Below are 23,675 nucleotides of genomic sequence, written 5' to 3'. Positions count from 1 at the left end.
TGACCTCAGATGTTACGTGGCATTTGTTAACCCTGCGCGATTTTGCGGGCGTCGCAGTAGCATTGTTTTCGCCAGAGAAAAAAAATAGGTGTATTGCTTTCTGGGCAACTCTCTTATTTATGGACTTCTTCACGCTGCAGGACACGGTGTTTTACCAAACGGGCATCTTCAGCCCGGTGCTTCGGTGGGATGACTGCCTCAGTACGCCGACTTGCATAGGATTATGGACCTTAAGGACTTCCTTTTGATCGCCCCTGATGGAAAACTTTTACAACAGCCTCCGAAATGTTGTCGGCAGATTTAGAGTTCACCATGCAGGAGGGGTCATGTAAAAAAGGAGCAGAAGAAGACATGGAGAGGAAGGCTGTGTTTCCCAATAGTTCGTCGCCAGAGACTATCACGGATTCGAGCTCTCTTACGGGCTCGCATACTGCGCGTTACAGCTGGAATAATTGAGAAGTGCCAGCTAAACGCAGCCCGCCCGGACTGAATGACTCTTCACCGGATGTCGGACACAAACAAAACAGAAAATAAAAGGAAGCTGGCAGTCGGCACGAACCGGCCACTGGACGCTGGCGGCTGCGGCCGGGCTGGAGTGGACCACGCATCCGGTGGCGGCTGGCGGCGCGCGGCGCATGCGCACCGCGGCCGAGGCGCCAGTCCCCGCAGAGGAACGGCGCGCTAGCGGCGGGCAGTCAGCGTCGCGACGCCTCGCTCCCATCACCACCAGCACCAGCACCACCAAGGGCAACAGGGGCCGCGGGCAGCGGGCCGCCGACACCGCCAGCGCACGACGCCGCCCGGCGCGCGCGGACGCTCCGGAACCGCCACGGCTGACAGCGGCTGTCTCGCCTGCTCTCGTAAGTCCTCCTAACACTTGCACTTGTGTTAGGTCATTTTTACCCTTTCACAACCTTAGAGATGCGATTACGGTTGCTGGCTTGTATTTACCACGTGAACATTAAACTAAATTACTTCTACAGGCACAGAAGGTCGAAAATATAGTTGTTTTTAACTATTTTTTTTTTAAATTACCGCTGTCCTCTCGGTAGCGTCTTTGAAATATGAAGGTTGATTCAGCTGCCCCTATCGATGTCGTTTAATGAAACGCGCAGTGTTATATCTAGCCTTTGTAAAGTTTGCGCAAAATCTCACATTCTCTCGTTAGCTACTCGCGAATTAGTAATCCTGCGGCAAAAATGAACAGGACTTCTTTATAGCAAATTTAATGTAGTGAAATCGTGTAGCCGGTGCTTTTTTGGTGGAGGCCATGGTTTTCGAACTGTTCGAGAAAAATGTACAAAAGTGACCTTCAAACTCAGCTCCACCCCCACACTCATTCTTCACCAGTCAGGATTTCTACTGTGTTGTGCGTCGCACTCTCTCCTACCACTACACAAAAATTTTCCAACAGGCTCTACTGACTGGGCTATTACGCCACCAGCATAGTCGGCTAGTTCGCAAACATTAATAACTTTAATGTGCTCTTGAGAGTAACGAAATAAAAAGTACTTTTCTAAACGTTACTATAAAACTAATTACGCTGACGATTCGACCCATACAAGCACAGTAGTTTCGTAGTCACGCCTGACAAATATAACCATATACTTATTTTATGCTGTTAAAACTCACTAAACTGTTAGGTAAAATTCACACAATCGTCACTTTTACAATTTGTAAATGCTTCACTAAGTCTCTGGCGTAATAAGGCCAATAAATGAAATCCAAAAAAGTTCGAAAGCGGGGAATAGTTTGTGCAGTCATAAATTTTTCAGTGGTCGGAGGACTTCCATGAACAACATACTAGAAATTGTGACTTGCGGGAGTGCGGGCACGTTTGAAATTCAGTTTCGTATATTTTCCTTTACTAACTCGAAAATGATATCCCTACGTCAAAATATTTCCCAGTAGAACATTTGATAACGTTAAATTTCCTATAAAATGGTCCAGTTCAATTTTTTTCTGTAGGACTAACACTTCACGCGCAGCGAGACAGAGAATATGAAAATCTCGCGCTTGGTTTATGAAGGCCAGACATAGCATTGCGGTTAGAATAAAACGACATCGGTGGGGGCAGCTGAATCACCCTGTATGTAATCACTACATCTACCCCAGCTACTTTCTGATGCATCATACGCGGAATTTGAAGGGCAGCAAGACATCTTAACTTTTTTGTGGCTACTTTAAAAATATTTCCTTTTCTTATGTTGAATAGTTCATTTACAGTCAACTACTTACTACATTCCTAAAGAATATTTACATCGCGTGGTTTCAGTTAATATATCCAATGAAATGGTAGCTTAGGACAACTCTTAGTTTGGAGTCTGATAGCGTCACCCTCGAAATTTAGAGTCCGGTTCTACACCGCAGAAGCGTGACATATATTGGCATCACGTAGTTACCAGATGAAAAATAACTTCGATTGTATTTACTGCAATGGAACATCGAAAATATTCCCTGATTATCCGTTCTCTAGTGATTTTTCGTTATTTTCATTTATTACTGTAACTTCGTTACTGAAAGCAGTACTGTCCACTGGGCATCTTCTTTAATGACTACTGCCTCTTCCACCTAAGCTACATTGTAACACAGTGTGTACGGAATTGAAAGGAATAAATATTTTGCAACTATTTTTTTTTTTTAATCTCTCCTCTGAAACAATATTGCTATGTGGGTGATGTCCTTTAGTCAGCTACGTATTACATTTGTAAACATTATTTCTATTGCGTAGATTTACTTATTATACAAAATGAAACTAGGATTTGGGAATCTATTAGAATTTGACGGTGTTCTCTCGACTCCTCTGCTGCGTCTATGGCTTTGCAACAGCTGGTGTATACCCGATAAAAATAAATCTCTACAACATTTGCTGGTACAGAACGACGGAAGTGTTACCTTAATATCCACTCTATCCTGATTATTTATTTTTCATTTGCTTATTACAATTATTTTTTACTGAATTCATCACTGTCTATTGGAAAGTTACTTTGAACTATATGTAATCATTACTCTCTCGTCAAACCCAGCTACATTCTAATGCAGAATGTACGGACTTTAAAAGGCAGCAATACTTTTTAATGTAGTTTTATGGCTCCTTCAAGAAACGTTTTCTTCGCTATGTCGCTGAGGCGTTTTACAGTCAACTACGTATTATATTCGTGAACAATATTCACTTTGCGTAGTTTCGCTTATTATTCCCAAAGAAATTACATTTTCAGGCAAGTCAATGGTCGAAGTGTGACAGATGTTCCGCTTAGAAATTTTCTTTTCTGTTCTACTCCCTTAGTTATGTTTCCAGCTCCTTTTTAGAGCATGAAAATAATGTCGACTACATATAGTGGGAAAAAAAGTTGGAAGTGTTCTCTAAATGTCCAGTCTGTCCTGATTTTTAATATTTTATTTGTTACTATTATTTTATTGTTGAAATTAGCTCTGTGCATTAGGCAGCTTCTTTAAACTACATGTAATCACAATGATCTCTTCAATCCATGCTACTTTCGAATTCATCGTGTACAGAATTTGGAAGGCTGCAGTATTTTATTTTATTTTTCTGACAGCTTTAAAAAGAAATTTTTGTTGTTGAAAGATCACTTAGTCAGTTACGTATCACATAGTACAACATTTGCTTGCGTAGTTTTACTTCTTACACCCAATGGAATTTTACCTTTGGGCAACTCTATTATTCGAGTGTGGCACTGTCCCCCTCTAGAAACATTAACTGCTGTGCAGACCAATCTGAAACTTAGTCCGAAGTCTATCTTAAACAGGAAAGCGACGATTTGTTTGAAAGTCGGCTAAGACAAGTAATGTGAGTATAAAATAATGTACCACCATAATGTAGCGCGAAAATTACTTTTACTCTACATATAAGACACTTTTCGTTGTAAGTAACTAAAATTGTTAAATAATTTGAGAATAGCTTTATTCTACCTTTCTATTTTTCTTTATCATCACTGTGATTTCGCAGATTCTTTAAAATACATGTATTTACAATTGGCCTATCCACTCAAGGACCTTGATTTTTTTTAACTTAGGAAAAGACTCTTACATTCGGCTACATATTACATTCATGTAATGGTTACTTTGAATATTTTTATGCCCGATGGAATAACATATTCTGGAGATTCTTTGGTTAGACTGTGATACGTACCCTCTCTCTCGAAGTACTTGTTGTGATGACAGGCTGATGTTTTGCACTGTCTGGGGTTTAGCTTACATTGTGATGTGACGATCTATTTGAGAGGTAGCGAAGCCAACAAATGTGAGTACAAAATAAAGATTGAGCTAATAGACCGATCTGCATCCTAGCTTTAAGTCTACTTTCGCTCCATATACAGCGTGTATCATGAATCATAGCGAAATAGACATTTGTGAAACTAATATGTAACACCTCATGTGTAGGGGAGATTGTTATACCGCGGAACACTTCAGACATTCCTTTCCAGTCAGACATGTAATAGAAACATAATACTAGGGGGTGCTGAAAAGTAATGTCTCCAGATTTCTTATGGTTAAATTTTAAAGCTTTTTTTAAAAAAACAAACGTTATTACTGTTCTGTATCTTAATTCTACACATTTTCACCCTGGTGACGAACACATATCTCACAAAGACAGACCAGTTTGTTGATACCGTTAGTTGTAGAATGTTTGACTTTGTTGGCGGAGCCGCAACCTCACCTCTGCTTGTACCGCTTCATCACTGTCAAAGTGAAGTCTTCGAAGGTGTCCTCTATGTTTTGGTAACAGATAAAAATTTGATGGGGCCGAGTCCAGACCGTATGAAGGATGATCAATTGCAGGCTTCGGTTTATCGCAGGTATCGCAGCGCTCATATGTTGTATGGTGTTGTCATGCTGAAGGAGAGTGTGATCTTTGAATCTGAAAACTGATTATAGCACACAATTTCTGTCACATCGGCATAGTTACGTTAAACACCGCCATCTTACAGGCAACAATTCGGAGCTCTCTAACGATCGAGGGCTGCAAATATGTTGGTATGAAGAATAAAGATGTAGAAGGTTAATAAAGTTTGTTTTATTTAAAAAGCTGTAATTGTTTTCACGTAAAAAATTCAGACCCATTACTTTTCATCAAGCTCTCGTGTATTTTCTTATTCTATTTTGAAATGACGGCATTCACTTTTTATGTGTGCAGTCTTTTTGTGAAATTACGCAAATTAGTCCAGAAAATTAAGGTTTTTCCAAATGTTAAAACATGTATCAAGGTACGACATAGTTATGAACTGAAGAGCAAATACTCTACTGAAATTTAGTAGTGTTGTAACCGAGAAAAATCTTGTCAACATTGGATTTAGTCGTCTTTCTGTTACATTATTACTCTACTACACACTAATGATGAGTATGTGAAATCAATTGAAGCGGAAGTTTTGTCAGACTTGTAAGAAATTGGATAAATATTGAAACTGAAACTTTTGGGAGATAATATAATTTTCATTTTTAAGGCAGGTAAAATTGTTTGTAAAATAACGAAACACAGAAAATTTGCGAACATGACATGTTCCATGGTAAAAGACCTCCTTCGGTTTCAAGGTAAGCGACTGTACAAGACCGACGAAGTATAGCTGAACTGTACATACGTAGTATAACTAGTTTTAAACTAATAGGCGATTTTACTTCCCACGGCAATCTGTAACTGTGGAATTAACCGTATATTCCAAATAGCTTTAATCTCTATATATAAAAGAAAATGCCATGACTGATTCGCTGATTCAACATCGCCTAGCCAAAACCGCTAAGCATAGAAACTTGGGCTTTGGAGAGGATGTTGAGCTTATACAGCAGGGATTTTTCGAAATTTCACCTCTAAGGAGATGAAATAGAGGACGAAAGGTTTATTGAAAATATGACGCTGTTAAGGCAATTTTCAAGCTGGAACTACGGAAATCAGTAATTTGTTTCTTAGTAAAAAATTAAAAAATACACGTTTCAGCGTTTGCGGAAATTCAGCCCCTAAGGAGTGAAACAGTAGGGCAATTTGTTTTGAAAATAGGTTGTTATTAAAGAACTACTAAAGCATTTTAAAGCGACATCTATGAAAATTGGTATTTGGCTTCTCTGTCGGAAATATAGATTATATGTTAAGGGATCCAAGTTCGTAAGGAAATATAATTATAAGACCTCAAAAGGTAGAATTTAAAAAAACCTTAATTAGAGTGAAAAGTTTATAAGGTTTTGCAATTCGTGAACTAAATCAAAGAAAGGTATTTAACATTCACCAGAACAAATCGGCTTTGTCAGAATTGCATAGAAAAAGAAACGGCTCTTTAATGCATTAATTTTTTAGCAGGCTTAGCACATATTTATAAAATTATTTTCGTTATATTTACCATGCAGACGCAAGTGAAGCAGCGGGCACTGAGATAATATTTTATGCAGAACTTAATTCACAGAGCTGGAAATATTTACAAACGCTGCACAAAACACTACCTCATATCTGACAGCAACAAAGACTGCTTTGGCGGTGTTTAGTTCGCATTTCTTCATGTGATTCGAAAATCAGCCACTAGACTGAAGTACAGTCCGAAAATACGTCACATGTTGCTAGATACACTATTCTATAGCTACAACAGTCTCTTCTACTATTGTACAATAAATTGCCATTCGCTGAAGAAGTACTGTATTTCTTTTTAGGGTAGGTAGTAGGTGGTGTCCAGTTATATGGTGGCGGTCGAAAGGCTTTCACATCAAACACATCTTAGATCAATACTTTGCATTGATGTCGGTGAAGGATCGTAATCAAAGATTCGCAATTATCTCACAAACGGCTCGATTGCGGACTTGTATTAAGAGGAACGTTTTTACTAATTAATGACGAAAGGAGCTTCAGCATTGATCGTCGTAGTAGAAGTCTTTATTTCTAATCGATTTCAATCAATGCTTGGCCGTTATGAGTGTTGTACATAAAACAGAAATAAAATAATCAGACTATACAACAACATACTACGTAAACCTAACCATACAAGTAAGAACTAACCGAAGAGATCGCTTGCATCGACATACCTCGTACTAGAGCCACGTGGACTCATAAATACAAGCAGTAAAATCGCAATATTTGCACATATCGATGAAGAGTACAAATTCAACAGATCTAGCTGCTTATATGGGCTCATGCAGCTGTGGTCACTCCCAGTATCGGACGCAACAGCGCCCTGTTTAATGATCATTGTTACAACATCTTTTATTGACGAACATGGAAGACATAAAGAAATACAGTATAATCCAGGCATTCATCAAGAACCTTAAACGTAAAAATCTGTATAATTACGCCATCTGGCGTCCCAACGTACGTTGTGTAGCATGAACCCTACTAGAACACAGTATCGCAGGCAATATATTAACACATTTACAGTGAAACCAAAAGAATTTTGCTAAACTATTATGCCCTTTGGCATTAATTTTACATTCACGAATTTTAAATATCTAAATGACAGACAATGTAGGTATAAAAATACGTAACACCGTCTAAAAACCTTTAAAAAACCAAATCATAAATCCGTCATTATACGTATTTAGGTGGAGTGACTGTACGAACAACCTCGCATTAATTTTGACACTCTTTGGTTTTTGAATGACGTTTAAAAAAAATCATGTAGACATAAAAATATATACAACATCATCTAAAACCTTTTAAAACCAGCATAGAAATTTCTCATAACCATATTTAGGTAAAAAGTGACACTGACATCATGTACTGCCATAACGCGCTCTTGGCGTCTGAACCTGAAAAATGATTGCTCCCTTTTACTGCAGTTGAGACTTAGTCTACAATATAGCACTACAGTTTGTATCTTCGCTCTGACAAATACTCTGCATTTATGTGTGCAGATAATGCAATTTTACTGCTTGTATTTACTTGTCCACTGGGCTTTGGTTCAGGTATGTTGACGCAAACAATCTATCCTGTATGTACAATTTATTCTGTAGGTTATGACTTTATAGTTGGACAGTAGTAGTATGTTATAGTGCAGTCTGTTTTATTTTCGTTTTATCTAAGCACTGATGACTGTCACGCAGTGATCGAAATCAGTTCGCAATAGAAATAAAAATTTCTACTTCAACGACCAACGCTGAGCTTTCTTTGGTAATTAATAATGGTGTGGTGGTCGTGGTGCACGAAATTACTGGTGGTGGTGTACCCATTCAAGGAAAGTTTTTACGTCGGTTATCGTATTCTTTCTTCCATGCAGCTGTCGCTATTAATTATGATATAGGCCAACCCCATGTAAGCCACTTTTCAGTAACAGTTACTAAATTCAAAGGAACTATATTACATAATAGACGCATCTAAGACGAGTATTTTAAAGCATATTATTTCCGTGCATCGCACATAAATTTGAAAAATTGAAATGGGTTTGTGATCACTATGAAACTCTTGCCAAACTCTCTTCACTTACGAAGAATATTCTTAGCCTCTGGAGAAGGACGATCATAACTACTTGTTAAGTTAGTTCCTGAACTTCGAGCAGGTCGTTGTTCAGATGACGTCATCCCCTGTGTATATACTCCTGTCGCGTGACTTGTGGATGATGGTAATGATAATATTATACTCATGAATATAAACTGTAGCACTCACTGAGTGCTGGACAGGTAATTAGTTGTACTGGTATAACACTCCCTTAATCGTGTAAAACAAAGTGTCCACTCATCGACCGGGTTTCATTTTTCGGTAGGCTTGCAGCAAAGTGAAACATAAAAAAAACTTAGATTTTCAAATGTGTGTTTGAAGGCCCTTTTAAAACACACTGTTTTCGTACTGTACAGGAATTCGTCGCATCAGTTAAACCTTTTACTGTATTCTTAGGCTTATTTGTACGCATTAGAATGATTTTTGTTTTGTTTCGGTACTCTTCCTTTAATTTTCTGTAGTCATCATACTGAGAATTAAGTTTGCAGTGAATCAATCCATATCGAAGTAGGTTTTCCTTGGCCACACCCAAGGTGAAAAAAACTAAAACGAAAAATACATTGCAAGCATTTAAACGTATTAAATTAAGTCATGTTCCACAATATACTCACATGCACTTCGCTTGTGTATCTAGTTCAGACCATTTGAGAAACCTGCTCATAGTGCCATACTGTACTTAACTGAGAAAATGTGACGGAACACTAGGTTCGTCAGCAGCAACGAATTAATGGTGAACTGCCGAATCGATTGAAGACACGCAGAATAGTGGGCATATCTAGTAGTTGTTTCCCGGTAATTCCCTAACCGTATGTTGGATAAATTGTTGTTGAAACTGATAAACATTTTGGTCCCATTAGAAATCATCTGTTTGCCGTGGAGGCTGGGGAGGGGATTTCCTGCAATACTTTTCTGCGTAACACTTATGGCTGTAACTAAAAAATTTCGATATATTTGTTTTGGAGTATACAACCAAATCAGAAAAAGCGATACATAAATATTTTTAAAAAAGTTTACTATCAGCAACAATACCAATAGGTCGCAATTCAGGTTGGAGGCTACATTTAGTGTCCTTGTGATATCACTCATGAGGATATATACCATCAGAATTACGCACTGCTTCAACGGAAATTGGATCCTCCACTTTCAGAAAATGACAGTGCTGAGAACGTCGAAGAATTAACCAGTCGCCTCTCATCTCAATATGTGGGCGTTTCAGAAACACCAACGAATTTAAACGAGAATTATTATGTTGTAATTCCGTTTACTTCTTGTTTTGCAGTGGAATTAGAGCTCAGGAAAGATTCTATAGGATTAACACGGCTATTATTAATTTTCAAATTAATCAGCAACATCTGGATGTCATAGGGAGGTGTTTCGTGTCGAGAACAATACTGACGTCGACTCACAAGGTACAGTTCGGAATTTTCACCGGTTGAAAAAAATTAGAAGTTTTGAAATCGTATGCTTGCTTTGTTCAAGAAATTACGAAGAAATAGAACACAACACGTAATTCTTAACAGGGAGAAGTCATCAATTACATGAAAATAACTGCGTTCACGTCTCAACAATTCACTATTATAGGATTTTTACTGTTTACAATATTAATACACTCCTGGAAATTGAAATAAGAACACCGTGAATTCATTGTCCCAGGAAGGGGAAACTTTATTGACACATTCCTGGGGTCAGATACATCACATGATCACACTGACAGAACCACAGGCACATAGACACAGGCAACAGAGCATGCACAATGTCGACACTAGTACAGCGTATATCCACCTTTCGCAGCAATGCAGGCTGCTATTCTCCCATGGAGACGATCGTAGAGATGCTGGATGTAGTCCTGTGGAACGGCTTGCCATGCCATTTCCACCTGGCGCCTCAGTTGGACCAGCGTTCGTGCTGGACGTGTAGACCGCGTGAGACGACGCTTCATCCAGTCCCAAACATGCTCAATGGGGGACAGATCCGGAGATCTTCCTGGCCAGGGTAGTTGACTTACACCTTCTAGAGCACGTTGGGTGGCACGGGATACATGCGGACGTGCATTGTCCTGTTGGAACAGCAAGTTCCCTTGCCGGTCTAGGAATGGTAGAACGATGAGTTCGATGACGGTTTGGATGTACCGTGCACTATTCAGTGTCCCCTCGACGATCACCAGTGGTGTACGGTCAGTGTAGGAGATCGCTCCCCACACCATGATGCCGGGTGTTGGCCCTGTGTGCCTCGGTCGTATGCAGTCCTGATTGTGACGCTCACCTGCACGGCGCCAAACACGCATACGACCATCATTGGCACCAAGGCAGAAGCGACTCTCATCGCTGAAGACGACACGTCTCCATTCGTCCCTCCATTCACGCCTGTCGCGACACCACTGCACGATGTTGGGGCGTGAGCGGAAGACGGCCTAACGGTGTGCGGGACCGTAGCCCAGCTTCATGGAGACGGTTGCGAATGGTCCTCGCCGATACCCCAGGAGCAACAGTGTCCCTAATTTGCTGGGAAGTGGCGGTGCGGTCCCCTACGGCACTGCGTAGGATCCTACGGTCTTGGCGTGCATCCGTGCGTCGCTGCGGTCCGGTCCCAGGTCGACGGGCACGTGCACCTTCCGCCGACCACTGGCGACAACATCGATGTACTGTGGAGACCTCACGCCCCACGTGTTGAGCAATTCGGCGGTACGTCCACCCGGCCTCCCGCATGCCCACTATACGCCCTCGCTCAAAGTCCGTCAACTGCACATACGGTTCACGTCCACGCTGTCGCGGCATGCTACCAGTGTTAGAGACTGCGATGGAGCTCCGTATGCCACGGCAAACTGGCTGACACTGACGGCGGCGGTGCACAAATGCTGCGCAGCTAGCGCCATTCGACGGCCAACACCGCGGTTCCTGGTGTGTCCGCTGTGCCGTGCGTGTGATCATTGCTTGTACAGCCCTCTCGCAGTGTCCGGAGCAAGTATGGTGGGTCTGAGACACCGGTGTCAATGTGTTCTTTTTTCCATTTCCAGGAGTGTATATTATGTGGTTGATAATACCGGAATACCTTAAGATATAAAGTGAATGATGCTTTTGCACACACAGAAGTGGTAGCCCTGAAAACTGTTGCGAAATGCAGGAAATCATGCTGAAGATGGACGTTGGAAGCAAGGGATTACTGTTCTCGATCAACATAGTGTATAAATAGGTGGAAATATCCATTACTATTCGATTAAGCTGTTGACAATGAGTTATTGGAAAAATTGAGAATTATGAAATTTGGAAAAGATCCCTTCCGGTGCAATTTAGAAGGCAGAGACTAGGGAAGGTAGATGCAGAACAAAAATCCTGCCAAGAAGGATAGAGTTTACAAAATAACGGTTCATTTGATTCTTGAGTGTCGGTCGTCAGTTTGCAGACTCTTCCAGGGCGCATTAAGCGAAAACTTCCGATAAGAGATCAGCGGTGGTTCGTTAGGCAAGCGACACTGCGCAGAAACTCATTCGCCGTCCACTGGAGACGGTGCGGGCGGCGTGCGTCACAGACAGGTTTAGTGTTCATCGTCTGAGAACGCATGTCGCACGTGCCGCGAAGAGTCTTGCAACATATTACGACCTCCCATACACCTCTCGCGAGAAATTCGAGGTGTTGTTGTTGTTGTGGTCTTCAGTCCTGAGACTGGTTTGATACAGCTCTCCATGCTACTCTATCCTGTGCAAGCTTCTTCATCTCCCAGTACCTACTGCAGCCTACATCCTTCTGAATCTGCTTAGTGTATTCATCTCTTGGTCTCCCTCTACGATTTTTACCCTCCACGCTGCCCTCCAATACTAAATTTGTGATCCCTTGATGCCTCAGAACGTGTCCTACCAACCGATCCCTTCTTCTGGTCAAGCTGTGCCACAAACTTCTCTCCTCCCCAGTCCTATTCAATACTTCCTCATTAGTTATGTGAGCTACCCATCTAATCTTCAGCATTCTTCTGTAGCACCACATTTCGAAAGCTTCTATTCTCTTCTTGTCCCTATTTCACTTCCATACATGGCTACACTCCATACAAATACTTTCAGAAACGACTTCCTGACACTTACATCTATACTCGATGTTAACAAATTTCTCTTCTTCAGAAACGCTTTCCTTGCCATTGCCAGTCTACATTTTATATCCTCTCTACTTCGACTATCATCAGTTATTTTGCTCCCCAAATAGCAAAACTCCTTTACACCGTTAAGTGTCTCATTTCCTAATCTAATTCCCTCGCCATCACCCGACTTAATTCGACTACATTCCATTATCCTCGTTTTGCTTTTGTTGATGTTCATCCTATATCCTCCTTTCAAGACGCTATCCATTCCGTTCAACTGCTCTTCCAAGTCCTTTGCTGTCTCTGACAGAATTACAATGTCATCGGCGAACCTCAAAGTTTTTATTTCTTCTCCATGGATTTTAATACCTACTCCGAATTTTTCTTTTGTTTCCTTTACTGCTTGCTCAATATACAGATTGAATAACATCGGGGAGAGGCTACAACCCTGTCTTACTCCCTTCCCAACAACTGCTTCCCTTTCATGTCCCTCGACTCTTATAATTGCCATCTGGTTTCTGTACAAATTGTAAATAACGTTTCGCTCCCTGTATTTTACCCATGCCAGCTTTAGAATTTGAAAGAGAGTATTCCAGTCAACATTGTCAAAAGCTTCCTCTAAATCTACAGATGCTAGAAACGTAGGTTTGCCTTTTCTTAATCTTTCTTCTAAAATAAGTCGTAGGGTCAGTATTGCCTCACGTGTTCCAGTATTTCTACGGAATCCAAACTGATCTACGCCGAGGTCGGCTTCTACCAGTTTTTCAATTCGTCTGTAAAGAATTCGTGTTAGTATTTTGCAGCTGTGGCTTATTAAACTGATTGTTCGGTAATTTTCACTTCTGTCAACACCTGATTTTTTGGGATTGGAATTAGTATAGTTTATTTGTCCGCGTAACGTTCACTACTGGAAAGAAAATGGAGAAACGTTCGTCTAACCGATGGTACCCCTGCTACCTGCCGCCGAACACTGTAAGGTGGCTTGTTATTAGAAGTACACTACTGGCCATTAAAATTGTTGCACCAAGAAGAAATGCAGATGATAAACGGGTATTCATTGGACAAATATATTATACTAGAACGCAAATGTTATTACATTTTTACGCAATTTCAGTGCATAGATCCTGACAAATCAGTACGCAGACCAACCACCTCTGGCCGTAATAACGGCCTTGATACGGCTGGGCATTGAGTCAAACAGAGCTTGGATGGCGTGTACAGGTACAGCTGCACACGATATCACAGTTCATCAAGAGTAGTGACTGGGGTATCGTCACGAGCCAATTGCTCGGCCACCTTTGGCCAGACGTTTTCAATTGGTGAGAGAGCTGGAGAATGTACTGGCCAGGGCAGCAGTCGAACATTTTCTGTATCCAGAAACGCCCATACAGGACCTGCAACATGCGGTCGTGCATTATCCTGCTGAAATGTAGGGTTTCGCAGGGATCGAATGAAGGGTAGAGCCACGGGTCTTAACACATCTGAAATGTAACGTCCACTGTTCCAAGTGCCGTCAATGCGAACAAGAGGTGACCGAGACGTGTAACCAATGGCACCCCTACCATCACGCCGGGTGATACGTCATTATGGCGATGACAAATACACGCTTCCTATGTGCGTTCACCGCGATGTCGCCAAACACGGATGCTCCTGTTTGTGATGCAGCGTCAAGGGTAACCGCAGCCATGGCCTCCGAGCTGGTAGTCCATGCTGTTGCAAAACTTCGTCCAACTGTTGGTGCAGGTGGTTGTTGTCTTGCAAACGCCCCTTCTGTTGACTCAGGGATCGAGACGCGGCTACACGATCCGTTGCAGCCATGCGGATTACATGCCTGTCATCTCGACTATTAGTGATACTTGGCCGCTGAGATCCAGCACAGCGTTCCGTATTACCCTCCTGAACCCACGGATTCCATATTCTGCTAACAGTCATTGGATCTCGACCAACGCGAGCAGCAATGTCGCGATACGATAAACCGCAATCGCGATAGACTACAATCCGACCTTTATCAAAGTCGGGTAACGTGATGGTACGCATTTCTCCTCCTTACAAAAGGCATCACCACAACGTTTCACCAGGCAACGCCGGTCAACTGCTGTTTGTGTAGGAGAAATCGGTTGGAAACTTGCCTCATGTCAGCACGTTGTAGGTGTCGCCACCGGCGCCAACCTTGTGTGAATGCTCTGAAAAGCTAATCATTTGTATATCAGAGCATCTTTTTCCTGTCGGTTAAATTTCGCGTCTGTAGCACGTCATTTTCGTGGTGTAGCAATTTTAATGGCCAGTAGTGTATATATAGATTCCTATGGTCTCCACGAGATGATGAGAAGATATATTTCAGTGAACCCTCGCATGTTCTACATCTACATCTATACTCCGCGAGCCACCTTACGGTGTGTGGCGGAGGGTACTTATTGTACCACTATCTGATCCCCCCTTCCCTGTTCCATTCACGAATTGTGCGTGGAAAGAACGACTGCTTGTAAGTCTCCGTATTTGCTCTAATTTCTCGGATCTTTTCGTTGTGATCATTACGCGAGATATATGTGGGCGGTAGTAATATGTTGCCCATCTCTTCCCGGAATGTGCTCTCTCGTAATTTCGATAATAAACCTCTCCGTATTGCGTAACGCCTTTCTTGAAGTGTCCGCCACTGGAGCTTGTTCAGCATCTCCGTAACGCTCTCGCGCTGACTAAATGTCCCCATGACGAATCGCGCTGCTTTTCGCTGGATCATGTCTATCTCTTCTATTAATCCAACCTGGTAAGGGTCCCATACTGATGAGCAATACTCAAGAATCGGACGAACAAGCGTTTTGTAAGCTACTTCTTTCGTCGATGAGTCACATTTTCTTAGAATTCTTCCTATGAATCTCAACCTGGCGCCTGCTTTTCCCACTATTTGTTTTATGTGATCATTCCACTTCAGATCGCTCCGGATAGTAACTCCTAAGTATTTTACGGTCGTTACCGCTTCCAATGATTTACCACCTATGGCATAATCGTACTGGAATGGATTTCTGCCCCTATGCATGCGCATTATATTACATTTATCTACGTTTAGGGAAAGCAGCCAGCTGTCGCACCATGCATTAATCCTCTGCAGGTCCTCCTGGAGTACGTACGAGTCTTCTGATGTTGCTACTTTCTTGTAGACAACCGTGTCATCTGCAAATAGCCTCACGGAGCTACCGATGTTGTCAACTAAGTCATTTATGTATATTGTAAACAATAAAGGTCCTATCACGCTTCCCTGCGGTACTCCCGAAATTACCTCTACATCTGCAGATTTTGAACCGTTAAGAAAGACATGTTGTGTTCTTTCTTCTAGGAAATCCTGAATCCAATCACAAACCTGGTCCGATATTCCGTAAGCTCGTATTTTTTTCACTAAACGTAAGTGCGGAACCGTATCAAATGCCTTCCTGAAGTCCAGGAATACGGCATCAATCTGCTCGCCAGTGTCTACGGCACTGTGAATTTCTTGGGCAAATAGGGCGAGCTGAGTTTCACATGATCTCTGTTTGCGGAATCCATGTTGGTTATGATGAAGGAGATTTGTATTATCTAAGAACGTCATAATACGAGAACACAAAACATGTTCCATTATTCTACAACAGATTGACGTAAGCGAAATAGGCCTATAATTATTCGCATCTGATTTATGACCCTTCTTGAAAATGGGAACGACCTGCGCTTTCTTCCAGTCGCTAGGTACTTTACGTTCTTCCAGCGATCTACGATAAATTGCTGATAGAAAGGGGGCAAGTTCTTTAGCATAATCACTGTAGAATCTTAAGGGTATCTCGTCCGGTCCGGATGCTTTTCCGCTACTAAGTGATAGCAGTTGTTTTTCAATTCCGATATCGTTTATTTCAATATTTTCCATTTTGGCGTCCGTGCGACGGCTGAAGTCAGGGACCGTGTTACGATTTTCCGCAGTGAAACAGTTTCGGAACACTGAATTCAGTATTTCTGCCTTTCTTCGGTCGTCCTCTGTTTCGGTTCCATCGTGGTCAACGAGTGACTGAATAGGGGATTTAGATCCGCTTACCGATTTTACATATGACCAAAACTTTTTAGGGTTCTTGTTTAGATTGTTTGCCAATGTTTTATGTTCGAATTCGTTGAATGCTTCTCTCATTGCTCTCTTTACGCTCTTTTTCGCTTCGTTCAGCTTTTCCTTATCAGCTATGATTCGACTACTCTTAAACCTATGATGAAGCTTTCTTTGTTTCCGTAGTACCTTTCGTACATGATTGTTATACCACGGTGGATCTTTCCCCTCGCTTTGGACGAACTTATCTAAGGCGTACTGGACGATGTTTCTGAATTTTTTCCATTTTTGTTCCACATCCTCTTCCTCAGAAATGAACGTTTGATGGTGGTCACTCAGATATTCTGCGATTTGTGCCCTATCACTCTTGTTAAGCAAATATATTTTCCTTCCTTTCTTGGCATTTCTTATTACACTTGTAGTCATTGATGCAACCACTGACTTATGATCACTGATACCCTCTTCTACATTCACGGAGTCGAAAAGTTCCGGTCTATTTGTTGCTATGAGGTCTAAAACGTTAGCTTCACGAGTTGGTTCTCTAACTATCTGCTCGAAGTAATTCTCGGACAAGGCAGTCAGGATAATGTCACAAGAGTCTCTGTCCCTGGCTCCAGTTCTGATTGTGTGACTATCCCATTCTATACCTGGTAGATTGAAGTCTCCCCCTATTACAATAGTATGATCACGAAACTTCTTCACGACGTTCTGCAGGTTCTCTCTGAGGCGCTCAACTACTACGGTTGCTGATGCAGGTGGTCTATAGAAGCATCCGACTATCATATCTGACCCACCTTTGATACTTAACTTAACCCAGATTATTTCACATTCGCATTCGCTAATAACTTCACTGGATATTATTGAATTCTTTACTGCTATAAATACTTCTCCACCATTGGCGTTTATCCTATCCTTGCGGTATATATTCCATTCTGTGTCTAGGATTTCGTTACTGTTCACTTCCGGTTTTAACCAACTTTCCGTTCCTAATACTATGTGCGCACTATTTCCTTCAATAAGAGATACTAATTCAGGAACCTTGCCCTGGATACTCCTGCAGTTTACCAATATTACGTTAACTTTTCCTGTTTTTGGTCTCTGAGGACGGACATTCTTTATCAACGATGATAATGTCCTCTCTGGTAAGCCGTCAGGTATTTTATCGTTTCGCCCAAGGGGGGGTCCCTCTAACCTAAAAAACCCCCGTGTGCACGCCACACGTACTCTGCTACCCTAGTAGCTGCTTCCGGTGTGTAGTGCACGCCTGACCTGTCTAGGGGGGCCCTAGAGTTCTCCACCCAATAACGGAGGTCGATGAATTTGCAACCATTATAGTCGCAGAGTCGTCTGAGCCTCTGGTTTAGACCCTCCACACGGCTCCAAACCAGAGGACCGCGATCGACTCTGGGCACTATGCTGCAGATATTAAGCTCAGCTTGCACTCCGCGTGCGATGCTGGTTGTCTTCACCAAATCAGCCAGCCGCCGGAAGGAACCAAGGATGGCCTCAGAACCCAAGCGGCAGGCGTCATTCGTTCCGACATGTGTGTTGACGACGAATTCATTTTTCTGCAGTCGGTACACATGACTGCCCATTTACTATAATTTATATTATACTACACGTAGTTCAGTGAACGTATCTTGAATTGCAATTAAGGTCTCGCGCCTGTTTTTCAAAATGAGAGAGGGCTGACTGAAGTTAGAACGACATCGAAGGAAATGTATTAATGGTAACTAAATTTAAAAAAAAAACGCCAATCAATTAATGATCTTAAAGGAAAAAGAAGAATTTTATTTTTATTTCTTCTCGTCAGTATCATTAACAGGAATGTAAGGAGAGCTCGCCCGCAACAAAATAATGAAATCAAGTAAATTTTGGCTCTTTCAGAACAAACGGCAACTGTTTCCGAGTTGTAACTCAGCATACGACGGGTGAACCACGTGCAATATTAGATACCATAAAAGAACCACGTATACTACAACTGAGAAAATGAAATCGTTATCATTCTGCGAGGGCGCCCTGAAATATGTGTGTTCCTTCTATTACGACGAAGTTACCATAGAAGTATACATTTACACCTAGTTTTGCAAGACACTTTACGGCTTTTAACGGGAGGTTGCAGGAGTGCAGTCGATACCCACGGTTGTTTGCCCATATCGACATTCGGCTCCGACCACATAGAGCTAGGCTTGACAGAAATTAAAAAAAAAAAAATACAAAAACGAGAAACTGTGTAATCTGTCTGTGTGCATTATTTGTGGTTGTGCCTCTAATCAGGAGTTCCTCTTCAGGAAATAGACGGGGTGTGGCAGCTAAGACACCACCCTGAACATATTCAGAATAAATAAATATATCGAGGTGCAGTTTTTGCCAAAATGTAGCGGACAATATGACGAATATCCCACCGTTCGCAAGTAATTTTTATTGTTGATAATCGCCGACTTGCGACGCCGACTTTTTTTTCTCCTAATTGGACTATGTATATTTTTCTATAGCATTTCAAAGAAGCTTCTAAGAGAATTTTAACGACATAGCATGTATAGGACTTGAGCAAATAATAAGAGCGCCGCAAACTCCTGTTCTTCAGTCAGGAGAAGAGGTTCCACAAACGTACTTCTTTCAAATGCCTCAGATGATTGTATTTTTTTTTCAGTAGCAATAAATAAACATTAGGTCTTTGAAGTTTAATTCATAGTGGCATGACTGTTGTTTCTACTATTGCTGGCATTAACTGGATACATCCCGGCCTCTCTTAAATAATCTTGTAAAACTAAGAACGTGCTTCCAGTACTAAAGTAACCGATGATTTCGTGGTCCGCCGCTCGTGGTCTTGCGGTAGCATTTTCGCTTCCCGAGCATGGGGTCCCGGTTTCGATTCCCGGCGGGGTCAGTGAATTTCACCTGGCCCGAGATGACTGGGTGTTGTCTTCATCATCATCATCATTTATCCCCATTACGGTCGGAAGAAGACAATGGCAAACCACCTACACTAGGAGATTCCCTAGTAAGGCGGTGCAGGTCTCCTGCATCGTTCCTTTACGCTCTGTCAAGAAGCATGGGACGACTTCATTTCCATTTTTTCTAAGATTTCATGTCCGCATTGGAACTAATGACCTAAGAAGACATGAAACTGGGAAGAAACTAACAATATTGTTTGCACACTGAACAGGAGTCAGTCAGTACAATTTTTATTTTAACTCTGCACAATTCTGACACTTCGTTAATTTACTGTTATAAGATTATCAATTTTTCCTACTATTTTATTCGTACTGCTGTTATTATTCTCCCTATTTCCCGTAAACTATTTACTGTATTAAAGTCAATTATTCAGCCGTTCTTCCTTCAACCCGCTCTTCAGTTTCTCTGTAAGAATGACTACTGCTTTCTTTTCCTGTTCAGAATTCCTCCTGTAATTATGGATATGGCTGAGATATAGAGACTTAGATAATTTTAGAAGGGTTTCAAAGCAGACTCAGTCGCTCTATCTGTGCAATTTGTTTCGAGTGACGAATGTGAAGAAGTTGAACGTTTCACTCTGACGTAATTTGAACACTTTTCTGTAATTACTGAATTAAAATAGGTATCAACCTTTATTTAATAAATACGTTCAACCACCTAGCTGAAGACACACCATTACACTGGCTCGTGCATATTTTTTGTGTTACTTCAAAATTTTTCTTTTGTAATTATTCCCTTACCTCGCGCTACATACCATTGCTATTACTTCATTTCTGAACATTAAAATACTTTAGCTCGCGGATAGTACTCGTAAATGTGGCTTCTGCGAAATTAGTTCTTTCCCTATTGCTTACCTGAGGACTATACAGCTAATTTCTTGTAAACTTTACTGCACTTTTGGGAATGTTCATACAAGTATTTCCTTGACTCACGCACAAGATATCGTGAAGAATAGAGCGTGACGATTTTGCCAAACACACAATTTCTCTTTCAGGAAGAGGTTTTTCTTGACTGTGGATAAATAGCCGCAGCTGATAGAAAAATACGTTTCTGTAGCAGTAAAAGCACTGAACCACAAGGAGAGAAATTACGGCTCCGCGAGATAGTATCTGATACTTCAACGACAGAAAACATGTCTGTGCCTTCGACGACCTAATATAAAGTGATATCATTTGCCACCATCAATACTACAAAATGCGAATTCTCAATTTACTAGTAGTTCAAAAATAAAACAATGAAATTCTTGGTACAGTCGTGTCCTTCCTGTTTCTTCAGTTTAATAACTGCCGGCCGAAGTGGCCGTGCGGTTAAAGGCGCTGCAGTCTGGAACCGCAAGACCGCTACGGTCGCAGGTTCGAATCCTGCCTCGGGCATGGATGTTTGTGATGTCCTTAGGTTAGTTAGGTTTAACTAGTTCTAAGTTCTAGGGGACTAATGACCTCAGCAGTTGAGTCCCATAATGCTCAGAGCCATTTGAACCAGTTTAATAACTAATCTATGCTACTGTATAAAGCCAAGTCGCTATTTAACATTTTTACCAAAAATCTCGACAACTTGACAGATTTGCGTCATATTTCTACACGATAACCTAACAACGTAGACTACATATTTTTTAACACCACACACACACACACACACACACACACACACACACACACACACACACACACATTTTAGCAAAAATCTCTAAATGCTCTTGGCCGATGTATTTCAAATTTTTACGCAAAACTCTAATGAACATTCAGACTGACATAGGCTACAAATTTTTTGTGTTTGTAGTATACAAACGTACAAATAAAATCTGTGGTATCATATGAAGACAAATCGTTGTTTAAGGCCGTTAGTAAAAATCTGGAGAGCTTTTTGGCCGATTTACGACGAATTTCTATGCGATACTAAACAGTCAGTTGGACATTGACTATTATTGTTTTAAACGACAATGTGCGGGTTTTCTATGACAACCGGCTGCGAGAGAGCGGTGTTGTGCTGTGAATATGTGATTTCATTTTCTTTGTCATAGTTAGTTTCATCTACGGTAGCAGTGCATTTAAACCACTAAACAAATTGTTTTGTCCGGCATATATTCTTTTTCCTTATATGAAATTTTAAATAGAAACTAAATATGCAACAATCAGCTGTTCTGTTTTCTTTCTCCTAGTCGGTTTTAGCAGTAAACAGGTAAGTTGTATTTATAGCCTATCTCGTTATGATTTATCGTCTAAAACTTTGTAGTCCTGCCCGTTCGCAGATTAAAACTACGCAAAATACTATCATTGAAGCTAGAGTACTCAAAGATCCAGCAGCAAGAGAGGTCTGTCATACTCAGTATACCAGTGATCCCAATCGATTTATCCATTCATTTTAAGCGACTTCAATTCGCATCAAAGTTTTATTGGCAATAACAATAAACAAGGCTCGAAGTCAACAAGAGGGCAGGAAGATGGTCGGAAGAGGAGAGGGTGTTGAGGGTATGGACATAGTACGGGGAAGGAGGAGGTGAATGGAGAGAGATTGGAGGAGAAGGTGGAGAGGGATGGGAGGATGAGACGGACAGAAAGAGGAGGGGGTAGGTAACACAGAGAGGAGGAGGAAGAGAAGAACAAATAGTAGGTGGGGGGCGGAAGGGGGGAGGAGGAGGAGGAGGAGGATAAGAAGAACGGAGAGAGGGAGAAAAGGAAATTAGGGCCTGTAACCAGTTCCCAGTCATATGTAGCAACTGCGAAGCTTTTCCGGGTTCTCCTGTATGACATAAAACTGTGCCTGACTATCAAAGTGAGACGCTATATAACTAATCATCATCATCATCATCAGTTATCTGCTATATGAGCAGGTCCTTTGCCTCTCCTTTTTCTGCGATCCATTGCTTCCTTCTTAAGGCTGCTGTATGTTGTACCGTCCATCATGTCATCCAGTATCTGGAATCTCTTCCTTCCTCGCTTCCTTTTCCCTTCTACATAACCTTCTACAACAGTTTTTATCAAGCCGTCATTATTTCTTAATACGTGCCCAAACCAATTTCTTTTTCTTCTCTTTATTACATCTAGTGACTGCCTTTTCTCTCCCACTCTTCTCAGTACCTCTTCATTTTTTACTCTGTCCATCCAACTTATTCTTTCCATCTTCCGCCATGTCCAGATCTCAAAAGCCTCCAGCCTTTCTCGTCTTTTTTCCTCATAGTCCATGTTTCAGCGCCATATAGAAGAACACTCCATACAAGACATTATATGAGTCTCTTTCTGAGTTCTCTGTCCAGACCGCTGCAGAAGATTCTCCTTTTCTTATAAAACGCCTCTTTTGCCATTGCTATCCTTGTTTTAATTTCTGTGGTGCGCTTCCAGTCGGTGTCTATCCTGCTTCCAAGATACTTAAAATTTTGCACCTGTTCTAGTGTTTCTCCATTCAGCACAATTTTTATTTACTTATTTCCTCCTATTGCCAATACTTTTGTTTTATTTGTGTTAATTTTCATTCTATATTTTTTTCCGTTAGTTGCAATGGTGTCCACCAAATCCTGTAATTCTTTTTCCCCTGTGGCTAGAAGGACCATGTCATCAGCAAATCTCTGCTATAGAGTATCTAATAGAATACACTAAATACTGGCACAACCTCAGATATCTCTGGTAATTGGATCAGTCATGAATATAATAGGCATCAGATAACAAAACTAAAAACCAATCCCTCTCCAGTCGATACAACGACCTTTCAGTTATCTTCACATCTTAGAGCAATCACCATGACACTCGTGAAATTTATGTCACCAGTATTTTCTATAGAACTTTTATGAATATGAGGTGACGGAAATAGCTTGCGTCATTAAATAGTCAAAGGACATAAAATGCTCTGTAAACCCTTACTTAGCACCATTCCACATACGAGTATACGGCGTCAGTCTACAATTTTTCGAGACTGAATTTAAAAAAAAAAAAAACAGAAAAATTAAGATGGTGGTTTTATTGTATTGGTATTCTACGTAGTCATTTCCACTTCAGCACAACGCACAGAACGTCCTTACAACCACTTGAAACTGTCAGGAAAATCATTTCTCGGGATGATCGCCAACTCGTGAGTCGTACCAGCGTGTGAACGTCTGTTGTGTTGTCGAAGCGGTGACCCATCTTGTGATCCACTGAACTTCATCGTTTTGTAGTAGGTTCTCATCGATAATGCCAA

General features: G+C 41.3%; 1 protein-coding gene across 1 annotated transcript in view; it reads left to right on the top strand.

The window, feature by feature from the left end:
* Positions 1-776: 776 nt before the first annotated feature.
* LOC124619954 (neuropeptide SIFamide receptor-like) overlaps positions 777-23,675 on the top strand; it is a 657,708-nt gene continuing 634,809 nt past the window's right edge. Inside the window, exon 1 of the mRNA XM_047146616.1 lies at positions 777-860. The gene's annotated coding sequence lies outside the window, so the exon portion shown is untranslated. The remainder of the gene's footprint in view (positions 861-23,675) is intronic.

Source organism: Schistocerca americana, chromosome 6 (genome assembly GCF_021461395.2).
Source record: "Schistocerca americana isolate TAMUIC-IGC-003095 chromosome 6, iqSchAmer2.1, whole genome shotgun sequence".
Taxonomy (NCBI): domain Eukaryota; kingdom Metazoa; phylum Arthropoda; class Insecta; order Orthoptera; family Acrididae; genus Schistocerca; species Schistocerca americana.
The sequence above is the reverse complement of the archived record's forward strand: the minus strand, read 5'-3'. Positions and strand labels throughout refer to the sequence as shown.